This window comes from Myxine glutinosa, chromosome 5 (assembly GCF_964187855.1).
Source record: "Myxine glutinosa chromosome 5, kmMyxGlut1.1, whole genome shotgun sequence".
Lineage (NCBI taxonomy): Eukaryota > Metazoa > Chordata > Myxini > Myxiniformes > Myxinidae > Myxine > Myxine glutinosa.
The window spans coordinates 68,759,398-68,771,694 of record NC_136265.1 but is presented as its reverse complement, the minus strand read 5'-3'; the positions used below and the strand labels follow the sequence as shown (position 1 = coordinate 68,771,694).

Here is a 12,297-nt window from a genome sequence, read left to right as displayed (position 1 = left end):
TGATAGCTTGTTATAACCATCTTATCTAGTCTTTAAACAGTTTATATCAGAGTACGGTTCACACATTGTCAAAGTTTTCATGCATTATCGGGAATTGGAAGGAATGATACAATGATGTATTAAATTAATCAAATCTGTAAAATAAAAACAGTAAACACAGTAGGTAGGTGTTTGTGATCAGCGGCGATGTGTACCGTACAGCACTACCTGGAGGTGGTTAGGGGGCGAGGTGGTATTACAATTTAGTTGTGGGAATGACTTGCAATGTTGTACTGTACACGTGGCACAGTGCACGTGCACGTGCACTGCACAGGTGCATATAACAAGTACACTGTAGACGTGGCATCATGCATTGAACATGTGACAGTGCACAGTACGCGTGGCATAGTGCAATGTACACGTGGCATAGTGCAATGCACACGTGGCATAGTGCAATGCACACGTGGCATAGTGCAATGTACACGTGGCATAGTGCAATGCACACGTGGCATAGTGCAATGCACACGTGGCATAGTGCAATGCACACGTGGCATAGTGCAATGCACACGTGGCATAGTGCAATGCGCACGTGGCATAGTGCAATGTGCACGTGGCATAGTGCAATGTACACGTGGCATAGTGCAATGTGAGCGTGGCATAGTGCAATGTGTGCGTGGCATAGTGCAATGTACACGTGGCATAGTGCAATGTGAGCGTGGCATAGTGCAATGTGCACGTGGCATAGTGCAATGTGAACGTGGCATAGTGCAATGTGAACGTGGCATAGTGCAATGTGAACGTGGCATAGTGCAATGTGAACGTGGCATAGTGCAATGTGAACGTGGCATAGTGCAATGTGAACGTGGCATAGTGCAATGTGAACGTGGCATAGTGCAATGTGAACGTGGCATAGTGCAATGTGAACGTGGCATAGTGCAATGTGAACGTGGCATAGTGCAATGTGAACGTGGCATAGTGCAATGTGAACGTGGCATAGTGCAATGTACACGTGGCATAGTGCAATGTACACGTGGCATAGTGCAATGTACAAGTGGCATAGTGCAATGTGAACGTGGCATAGTGCAATGTACACGTGGCATAGTGCAATGTACACGTGGCATAGTGCAATGTACACGTGGCATAGTGCAATGTACACGTGGCATAGTGCAATGTACACGTGGCATAGTGCAATGTACACGTGGCATAGTGCAATGTACACGTGGCATAGTGCAATGTACACGTGGCATAGTGCAATGTACACGTGGCATAGTGCAATGTACACGTGGCATAGTGCAATGTACACGTGGCATAGTGCAATGTACACGTGGCATAGTGCAATGTACACGTGGCATAGTGCAATGTACACGTGGCATAGTGCAATGTACACGTGGCATAGTGCAATGTACACGTGGCATAGTGCAATGTACACGTGGCATAGTGCAATGTACACGTGGCATAGTGCAATGTACACGTGGCATAGTGCAATGTACACGTGGCATAGTGCAATGTACACGTGGCATAGTGCAATGTACACGTGGCATAGTGCAATGTACACGTGGCATAGTGCAATGTACACGTGGCATAGTGCAATGTACACGTGGCATAGTGCAATGTACACGTGGCATAGTGCAATGTACACGTGGCATAGTGCAATGTGAGCATGGCATAGTGCAATGTGTGCGTGGCATAGTGCAATGTGTGCGTGGCATAGTGCAATGTGTGCGTGGCATAGTGCAATGTGTGCGTGGCATAGTGCAATGTGTGCGTGGCATAGTGCAATGTGTGCGTGGCATAGTGCAATGTGTGCGTGGCATAGTGCAATGTGTGCGTGGCATAGTGCAATGTGTGCGTGGCATAGTGCAATGTGTGCGTGGCATAGTGCAATGTGTGCGTGGCATAGTGCAATGTGTGCGTGGCATAGTGCAATGTGTGCGTGGCAAAATGCAATGTGTGCGTGGCATAGTGCAATGTGTGCGTGGCATAGTGCAATGTGAGCGTGGCATAGTGCAATGTGTGCGTGGCATAGTGCAATGTGTGCGTGGCATAGTGCAATGTGTGCGTGGCACAGTGCAATGTGTACGTGGCATAGTGCAATGTGAACGTGGCATAGTGCAATGTGCCCGTGGCAGAGTGCAATGTGCCCGTGGCATAGTGCAATGTGCCCGTGGCATAGTGCAATGTGCCCGTGGCATAGTGCAATGTACACGTGGCATAGTGCAATGTGCCCGTGGCATAGTGCAATGTCAACGTGGCATAGTGCAATGTGCCTGTGGCATAGCGCAATGTGAATGTGGCATAGTGCAATGTGTACATGGCATAGTGCAATGTGAATGTGGCATAGTGCAATGTGAATGTGGCATAGTGCAATGTGAATGTGGCATAGTGCAATGTGAACGTGGCATAGTGCAATGTGAACGTGGCATAGTGCAATGTGAATGTGGCATAGTGCAATGTGAATGTGGCAGAGTGCAATGTGTACGTGGAATAGTGCAATGTGAACGTGGCATAGTGCAATGTGAACGTGGCATAGTGCAATGTGAACGTGGCATAGTGCAATGTGAACGTGGCATAGTGCAATGTGTGCGTGGCATAGTGCAATGTGATTGTGGCATCGTGCAATGTGTGCGTGGCATAGTGCAATGTGAACGTGGCATAGTGCAATGTGAACGTGGCATAGTGCAATGTACACGTGGCATAGTGCAATGTGAACGTGGCATAGTGCAATGTGAACGTGGCATAGTGCAATGTGAACGTGGCATAGTGCAATGTGAACGTGGCATAGTGCAATGTGAACGTGGCATAGTGCAATGTGTACGTGGCATCGTGCAATGTGCACGTGGCATAGTGCAATGTGAACGTGGCATAGCACAATGTGAACGTGGCATAGCGCAATGTGAATGTGGCATAGCGCAATGTGAATGTGGCATAGCGCAATGTGAATGTGGCATAGTGCAATGTGAACGTGGCATAGTGCAATGTGAACGTGGCATAGTGCAATGTGAACGTGGCATAGTGCAATGTGAACGTGGCATAGTGCAATGTGAACGTGGCATAGTGCAATGTGAACGTGGCATAGTGCAATGTGAACGTGGCATAGTGCAATGTGAACGTGGCATAGTGCAATGTGAACGTGGCATAGTGCAATGTGTGCGTGGCATAGTGCAATGTGAACGTGGCATAGTGCAATGTGAACGTGGCATAGTGCAATGTGAACGTGGCATAGTGCAATGTGAACGTGGCATCGTGCAATGTGAATGTGGCATAGTGCAATGTCAACGTGGCATAGTGCAATGTGAACGTGGCATAGTGCAATGTGAACGTGGCATAGTGCAATGTGAACGTGGCATAGTGCAATGTGAACGTGGCATAGTGCAATGTGAACGTGGCATAGTGCAATGTGAACGTGGCATAGTGCAATGTGAATGTGGCATAGTGCAATGTGAACGTGGCATAGTGCAATGTGAACGTGGCATAGTGCAATGTGAACGTGGCATAGTGCAATGTGAACGTGGCATAGCGCAATGTGAACGTGGCATAGTGCAATGTGAACGTGGCATAGTGCAATGTGAACGTGGCATAGTGCAATGTGAACGTGGCATAGTGCAATGTGAACGTGGCATAGTGCAATGTGAACGTGGCATAGTGCAATGTGAACGTGGCATAGTGCAATGTGAACGTGGCATAGTGCAATGTGAATGTGGCATAGTGCAATGTGAACGTGGCATAGTGCAATGTGAATGTGGCATAGTGCAATGTGAATGTGGCATAGTGCAATGTGAATGTGGCATCGTGCAATGTACACGGGGCATACGATAGTATAAGTGCTTTACTGACCCCTGCCAGTCGGAGTCGGTATTACTCTCCCGTATGGATCAGGTGTTTCCAACAAATACCATCCTGGAATACAAGCATGTTCGCATTTTGAATCTATAAAAAAAAAGGTTTAGCATTTTCGCGGCACATAATGTAAAATAGTACACCACAAAACATCCAATCCACCAGGTTATATTTACAGAATATACTTTATTCAGAAAATTATGCACATGCTGCATACACCCAAATCATGATGAAACTGCCAGTGTTAGATTAAAGTGACCGAGGTTTGGCTGTGGGCATGATCACTGATGAAGGGGATGTGGCGAGGGGTGGCAGGTGGTGGGGGAATTTGGAAGGGAGGGTGGGGTTGAGGGTTTGGAGGAGGGGAGGGGGAAGACGAAAGGGGCTGTCCTTAGGCTCAAGGCAATGTTGAGTAAGCTACCTGTTCTTTATATAATTTCTTCTTTTTTTTTTTTTTTTTTCTTTCATGCCGAATTTCATTTTCCCTCGTTTTGGGATCCCCCTGATGTGGAACAAGTGACTCAGGTACATGAGACTGTAAAGTGAGGTGTGAATCACAAATAAATAAATTAGAAATAGAGAGATGGAGTGTCCGGTCTGCCAGCATTCATTGGTGGACATTAAAGATCCCACGGTGTCCCTCGCGTAAGGTAGGTGAGCTATTACCTGCACCCTGAACAAAAATTACAAATTCCTGTCCAAAACAGCAGAGGGCACTACACCAGTGGCACAGTCACGCCCCCAGCCAATAATAGTTTACCTCTTCGACAGCGGTTTACCTCCCCGACAGCGGTTTACCACCCCGACAGCGGTTTACCTCTTCGACAGCGGTTTACCTCCCCGACAGCGGTTTACCACCCGGACAGCGGTTTACCACCCCGACAGCGGTTTACCTCTTCGACAGCGGTTTACCTCTTCGACAGCGGTTTACCTCTTCGACAGCGGTTTACCTCTTCGACAGCGGTTTACCTCCCAGACAGCGGTTTACCACCCCGACAGAGGTTTACCTCTTCGACAGCGGTTTACCTCTTTGACAGCGGTTTACCTCCCCGACAGCGGTTTACCTCCCCGACAGCGGTTTACCACCCCGACAGCCGTTTACCACCCCGACAGCCGTTTACCACCCCGACAGCCGTTTACCACCCCGACAGCCGTTTACCTCTTCGACAGCGGTTTACCTCTTCGACAGCGGTTTACCACCCCGACAGCGGTTTACCTTCCCGACAGCGGTTTACCACCCCGACAGCGGTTTACCTCCTCGACAGCGGTTTACCACCCCGACAGCGGTTTACCACCCCGACAGCGGTTTACCACCCCGACAGCGGTTTACCTCTTCGACAGCGGTTTACCTCTTCGACAGCGGTTTACCTTCCCGACAGCGGTTTACCTTCCCGACAGCGGTTTACCACCCCGACAGCGGTTTACCACCCCGACAGCGGTTTACCTCTTCGACAGCGGTTTACCTCCCCGACAGCGGTTTACCACCACGACAGCGGTTTACCACCCCGACAGCGGTTTACCACCCCGACAGCGGTTTACCTCCCCGACAGCGGTTTACCTCCCCGACAGCGGTTTACCACCCCGACAGCGGTTTACCACCCCGACAGCGGTTTACCACCCCGACAGCGGTTTACCTCTTCGACAGCGGTTTACCTCCCCGACAGCGGTTTACCACCCCGACAGCGGTTTACCACCCCGACAGCGGTTTACCACCCCGACAGCGGTTTACCTCTTCGACAGCGGTTTACGTCCCCGACAGCGGTTTACCACCCTGACAGCGGTTTACCACCCCGACAGCCGTTTACCACCCCGACAGCCGTTTACCACCCCGACAGCCGTTTACCACCCCGACAGCCGTTTACCACCCCGACAGCCGTTTACCACCCCGACAGCCGTTTACCACCCCGACAGCGGTTTACCACCCCGACAGCGGTTTACCTCTTCGACAGCGGTTTACCTCTTCGACAGCGGTTTACCTCCCCGACAGCGGTTTACCACTCCGACAGCGGTTTACCACCCCGACAGCGGTTTACCACCCCGACAGCGGTTTACCACCCCGACAGCGGTTTACCACCCCGACAGCGGTTTACCACCCCGGCACCGGTTTACCACCCCGACACCGGTTTACCACCCCGACACCGGTTTACCACCCCGACACCGGTTTACCACCCCTGTAGTGAAATCGTATTCATACTGAACCCGAGGTGATGCTCGCTGCTCGTTGACACCGCTAGGGGCGTGACTATAAGACCCGCTGCTGCGGACGGTGCTCCGAGACTTCTCCTGTGACACGTTACATCTGGTAGACTCGCTAACGGTACGCCAGCATAGAATATCCAGCTTGCTTGCATTGAATGTTATGAATGGTCCCATGTGATGCCACATCGTATACTTATTGCATTTCCTGCATTACAGGATGATGTCATGATCTAAATGGAATTAAACCACAAGTTGGACTAAAGTTGTGTGGACCTGATTGGTTTTCCACAACACTTAATTCCATTTATATCTACCGACATGGCTGGCAACAAGACGCTGGCGGTTGCCGTATTCTGCGCCGACCCGCAAGCCCCGGATGGTGGCTTGCAACTGAAGCACTGGCTCAGAACATTGGAGAATCATTTCGAGGAGCCTGAGACCGCGCCGACGGCTGCCGCAAAGCTAGCAACGCTTCATTCAAAAATCGACTACAAGGTGTACAATTCCATCGCTCAATTCGCGACGTATGACCTCTCGATCGCGGAGCTCAAACGGCTGTACATAAAGGAAAAAGGCCCGGTGTATGCACGATATTTGCTGCTAACGCGACGTCAGCAACCCAACGAGGCGATGGACCACTACGCCCAGGAGCTCCGGCAGCTCTTGCTGGACAGCATCAAGGAGCCACGGACTCCCGCGCAGTCTCAGGATGATCTTCTTTTAGATGCCTTTATTGCAGGGGTCTCCTCCCAGGAACTAAGGCTCAAGCTCCTAGAGAAGACCGACCTGACTTTCGCTACGGCACTCGAGCAAGGGAAAGTATACACCGAAGCGCGGATGCAATCGAACACCTATGATCGCACGCGCCTCTTGGCGGGCACTACACTACACGCCCGGCCGGAGAGTGCTACCGCCGAGGACGCGGACCTGCTCGCGGAACTCCGGGATGCTCCGGAGGAAGACCCAGTCCTGACGGCTGCCACTACGGCTAGACCCAAGGCCTTACACGGGGCCGCATACTTTTTCTGTGGGGGGCCACGCCATGCCCGGCCCGTGTGTCCGGCACGAGACGCTATATGCCATTTGTGCTCGCAAAAGGGACATTACGCGAAAGTGTGCAGGAAAACGGCACGCGGCTCGCGGCTCATTGAATCGCGCGGTCGCGGTCGCGGCGACCTTGAATGGGCTCATTGCGGAGCCTGCGAGCCGAGCCCGAAACCCGGCGCCTTACCCGTCTTCGAAGGGGAGGGCCCCTCTCTGCGGGCCCCTGGGCGCTCAGACGTCCTTGGCGGGCGTCACCGGACAGCCACCACAGTCTCATCCTCAATCGGGCACGAAGTACGTGTCCTTGACCAAACTCCGGGCCACGCAAGGGGCTTTGAAGCCTCGCCAAGCCCCAGCGGAACGTTCTCCTCGTGTCGTCCACGAGCTAACGGTGGCCCTCACCCCGGAAAAGGCGATTTCGAATACTACAGAGGCCTTTTCCTGCCAAAAGTGTCAAAAGGCGTTTTCAAATACTACGGAGGCCTTTTCCCGTCAGAATTGTCAGATTTTGAATCGCGAAACACCGGAATGCTTGGGAAAGCCCTCTGATGGCATTAATGGATTCCCCATGGACAACGCATACTCCGGCCACGACCGCAAAACTGCTGCTGGCATAGGATCCACCCGTGAGGCTTGTCCGACCCATTCGGGGGGGTTCAGTCCCACTCCCAGCAGCCTCGTCTGGCCTGGCTCAAGCCCTTATTCCCCTCATGGTCGAAGGCCATTGTGTTCGGGCCTTGGTGGATACAGGGTCTACGGATAGTTTTATCGACCAGCGACTTGTGCTCAGGCATGGATGGCGGATCTGGAGGTCTACGAGACGGATCTTCATGGCTTCCCAGGGGCTTCGACTCAGCACGAAGGGGGAATGCCGATTGAAACTCGTGCTAAAGGGACGGGTTTTTCCTGATGTACACCTTATGGTTTTACCCGCTTTATGTGCTGATATTCTGTTAGGACACGATTTTCTTAAGCTGCATGGACGTCTGGTAATGGAGTTTGGTGGGCCTGACACGTTGTTGTGGGGGCGGACGACGCGCTTGCGGTGTGCGCCCTAGCGAAAATGGACATCCAGCCGCTTTCGCTGGTCCCCAATCTAACCTCTGACTGTACCCCTGTTGCGGTGAAATCACGGCGCTACTCTCGCGCAGACATGCAATTCATTGCGGACGAAACGGCTCAGCTCTTGAAAGACGGCATCATAGAACCTAGCAGGTCGCCGTGGCGCGCCCAGGTCTTGGTGGTGCGCAGCGAGGCCCACCGCAGACGCATGGTAATCGACTATTCCCAAACGATTAACCGCTTTACACAGCTGGATGCCTACCCCCTTCCGGGGATGGACGCGCTGGTGCAACAGGTGTCCCAGTATTCGGTCTATAGCACTCTCGATCTCCGTAGTGCGTACCACCAGATCCCTATCTCTAGGGCGGATCGTAACTATACCGCTTTTGAGTCGGGGCAGCGGTTGTACCAATTTACGCGATTGCCTTTTGGGGTAACGAACGGGGTCGCTTGTTTCCAGAGGGCCATGGATGACCTCATTGCGCGGGAGCACTTAACCGATGTTTTCGTCTACCTCGATAATCTTACGGTTTGTGGATATGACCAAGGGCACCATGATGCTAATCTGAAGCGCTTCCTTGAGGTCGCGCAGAGGTATCACTTAACTATGAACGAGGATAAGTGCCAATACTCCCTACGCACGATAGATCTTCTGGGGTACACCGTGACCCATGGCTCTGTCGCTCCGGATAAGGAGCGTCTGCGACCTTTGCTCGACATGGCCCCTCCCTGTGATCGGGCATCCCTGAAGCGCGCCCTCGGGCTATTCGCCCATTACTCCAAATGGGTGCAAAATTTCTCCGCGAAACTTCGCCCCCTCGTGGCCTGCGACACCTTCCCACTGAGTCCGGCCGCATTGGCGGCCTTTGAAGGCCTTAAGGCCGACATCGCCCGAGCCGCTGTGGCGACAATCGACGAGAGCGGATCTTTCGTCCTCGAAAGCGACGCCTCGGATCAGGCCATCGCGGCGACCCTCTCCCAAGGGGGGCGTCCCGTGGCTTTCTTTTCACGGACTCTTACCACCGCTGAGCGGAGACACTCGTCCGTCGAAAAGGAAGCGTATGCGATCGTCGAGTCTATTCGGCGATGGCGCCCGTACTTACTCGGGCGGTGCTTCCAAATCATCACGGACCAGCAAAGCGTTGCGTTCATGTACGACACCTTACACGCCCAGCGCATTAAGAATGAGAAAATCACTCGCTGGCGTATCGAACTCGCCGACTTCTGTTACACCGTCAAATATCGCCCGGGGAAGGATAACCGGGCCGCCGATGCCTTATCACGACCGGCTACATGCGCGTGTATCACCTCTTTGGAGGGCCTACGTGTGCTGCATGCCACTGCGGGCCATCCCGGCGTAACGCGTTTCGCTCATTTTGTGCGGCGTGGCAATCTCCCATACTCGATTGACGATATCCGCTGTATCTGTCGCGACTGCGCTATCTGCGCGGAAATCAAACCGCGTTTCTATAACCCTCCCATGGGGACTCTGGTTAAGGCTACGCGACCGTGGGAACGCTTGGCGATGGATTTCAAGGGCCCATTGCCGGTGTCGAGCGGCTCTCGCTATCTGCTCACTATCGTCGATGAGTACTCGCGATTCCCCTTTGCTTATACGTGCGCGGACATGACTGCTGCCATGGTGATGCGATGCTTACAGAACTTGTTCTCAATGTTCGGGTACCCGGCCTATGTCCATACCGACCGGGGTGCGGTCTTCTTGTCTCAGGAGGTGCGCGGCTATCTGCTCCAAAATAACATTGCTTCTAGTTACACCACGCCGTACAGACCCCAGGCTAATGGGCAGATCGAACGCTTCAACGGGATTATCTGGAGGGCCGTCATGCTCAACCTCCGGACCCTCGGCCGGGGCCTCGATAAATGGGCTTGGTCGCTACCTGCGGCGTTGAACTCGATCAGGGCTCTCCTGTGTACGGCAACCAACCAAACTCCCCACGAGCGACTTTTCCACCACCCCAGGAGCACGGGGTGTATACGGTCTTTGCCCAGTTGGCTCGCTGGGCCCGGGCCGGCCTACCTTAAACGGGCGGTTCGCGCGAGCAAGTACGACCCCCTAGTGGACAAAGTGCAGATTCTCCAGGCTAATCCTGATCATGCTCGTGTGATGACGACTGATGGCCGTGAGACTACTGTCTCCGTCCGTCACCTTGCCCCTTGCGGGGTCGCCGACCTGAGTAGGGAATCGGACGGACCGACCGAACCCATCTATGAGACTATGGCCTCTCCCGACGCTCCCATCGCCGAAAGTCTACCGACTCTCCCCTCGCCGGGTCTACCTGGGCCCGACGACTTGGAGTTACCCCCTTCGTCACCCGACCCTGATGGCGCCTCCGACGCCGGGGACACAGGGATACGTGATGCCGTACCCGGGGAATTTCGGACGCGTGCTGGCAGAGAAATTCGCCGCCCGGCCCGATACGGTTGGGTCGACTGATGTTCCGCACCCTGTTCGTGCTGACGCTCGCTCGCTTCTAGCCGCACCGCCGTATAATTCTGACGGGGGGGGGGGGGGGGGAGAATGTAGTGAAATCGTATTCGTACTGAACCCGGGGTGATGCTCGCTGCTCGTTGACACCGCTAGGGGCGTGACTATAAGACCCGCTGCTGCGGACGGTGCTCCGAGACTTCTCCTGTGACACGTTACATCTGGTAGACTCGCTAACAGTACGCCAGCATAGAATATCCAGCTTGCTTGCATTGAATGTTATGAATGGTCCCATGTGATGCCACATCGTATACTTATTGCATTTCCTGCATTACAGGATGATGTCATGATCTAAATGGAATTAAACCACAAGTTGGACTAAAGTTGTGTGGACCTGATTGGTTTTCCACAACAACCCCGACACCGGTTTACCACCCCGACAGCGGTTTACCACCCCGACACCGGTTTACCACCCCGACACCGGTTTACCACCCCGACACCGGTTTACCACCCCGACACCGGTTTACCACCCCGACACCGGTTTACCACCCCGACAGCGGTTTACCACCCCGACAGCGGTTTACCACCCCGACACCGGTTTACCACCCCGACACCGGTTTACCACCCCGACACCGGTTTACCACCCCGACACCGGTTTACCACCCCGACACCGGTTTACCACCCCGACACCGGTTTACCACATCGACAGCGGTTTACCACATCGACAGCGGTTTACCACCCCGACACCGGTTTACCACCCCGACACCGGTTTACCACCCCGACACCGGTTTACCACCCCGACACCGGTTTACCACCCCGACACCGGTTTACCACCCCGACACCGGTTTACCACCCCGACACCGGTTTACCACCCCGACACCGGTTTAGCACCCCGACACCGGTTTACCACCCCGACACCGGTTTACCACCCCGACACCGGTTTACCACCCCGACACCGGTTTACCACATCGACAGCGGTTTACCACCCCGACAGCGGTTTACCACATCGACAGCGGTTTACCACTCCGACAGCGGTATACCACCCCGACACCGGTTTACCTCCCCGACACCGCTTTACCTCCCCGACACCGCTTTACCTCCCCGACACCGCTTTACCTCCCCGACACCGCTTTACACTCCCGACACCGCTTTACACTCCCGACACCGCGTTATACCCTCCCGACACCGCTTTACACTCCCGACACCGCTTCACCCTCCCGACACCGCTTCACCCTCCCGACACCGCTTCACCCTCCCGACACCGCTTTACACTCCCGACACCGCGTTATACCCTCCCGACACCGCGTTATACCCTCCCGACACCGCTTCACCCTCCCGACACCGCTTCACCCTCCCGACACCGCTTTGCACTCCCGACACCGCTTTACCCTCCCGACACCGCGTTATACCCTCCCGACACCGCTTCACCCTCCCGACACCGCTTCAGTTTCACCCTCCCGACACCGCTTCAGTTTCACCCTCCCGACACCGCTTCAGTTTCACCCTCCCGACACCGCTTCAGTTTCACCCTCCCTCCCGACACCGCTTCACCTGACCAAACAACCGGCTTACCCGCACAAGCACAACCCAAACGTCAGGATCAGGATCTATCAAATTCAAACATCACTTCTTCGCTTCCTGCATTTTCTAAATTCAAACACACAACTATATACATGTAAATATACTATATTACCAATTACGACTGCACTATCGTAGTTTTGTATCATTTT

General features: G+C 53.8%; 1 protein-coding gene across 6 annotated transcripts in view; it reads right to left on the bottom strand.

Annotated features, from left to right (window-relative positions):
• The window catches only part of TRAPPC12 (trafficking protein particle complex subunit 12), an 88,043-nt gene that overhangs the window by 75,627 nt on the left and 119 nt on the right, over positions 1 to 12,297 (bottom strand). For 2 of the 6 annotated variants that reach the window (XM_078778148.1, XM_078778150.1), the window contains exons 1-2: positions 12,146 to 12,238; positions 3,814 to 3,876 (exon numbers count right to left, since the gene is read on the bottom strand). The gene's annotated coding sequence lies outside the window, so the exon portion shown is untranslated. Of the gene's footprint in view, positions 1 to 3,813; positions 3,907 to 12,139; positions 12,239 to 12,297 lie in introns of those variants that run through there. The other 4 variants (XM_068116996.2, XM_078778151.1, XM_068116997.2 and 1 more) reach the window with 3 other exon arrangements.